Source organism: Bison bison, unplaced genomic scaffold (genome assembly GCF_000754665.1).
Source record: "Bison bison bison isolate TAMUID 2011002044 unplaced genomic scaffold, Bison_UMD1.0 scf7180017864353, whole genome shotgun sequence".
NCBI classification, from domain to species: Eukaryota; Metazoa; Chordata; class Mammalia; order Artiodactyla; family Bovidae; genus Bison; species Bison bison.
The window spans coordinates 5,076,491-5,076,831 of NW_011494925.1; the positions used below are offsets into that span (position 1 = coordinate 5,076,491).

General features: G+C 34.6%; 1 protein-coding gene across 4 annotated transcripts in view; it reads right to left on the minus strand.

Annotated features, from left to right (window-relative positions):
* The window catches only part of MBP (myelin basic protein), an 82,186-nt gene that overhangs the window by 61,855 nt on the left and 19,990 nt on the right, over positions 1–341 (minus strand). The window lies entirely within an intron of this gene.

Genomic DNA, 341 nt, shown 5'->3' on the forward strand with positions numbered 1-341 from the left:
AAGTACTAAAGTACAAGCACCAGAAAAAATAATGTGTGTGTTTGTATACATGTGTGTGTCTGAGTGTGTGTGTGCCTGTGAGTATGGATGTGTAAGTGTATATTGTTTGTAAACTATTAAGACGTATATAAAATACTTCTGATTACTCTGCACTTATTACTCAGCATTTTTGGTTTATTTCTTAAAATAAACAAGGATCATAGTCTTATTCTTGCTCTTGGCTGGATTTGGACAAGTAACAGAAGATACCAGCAAAACACTGAAAGCTTACGGGATCAAAGTAAAGAATGGGAAGAAAAATGAAAACTGCTTACTTGGGTAATAAAATGGTGCAGCTGCTG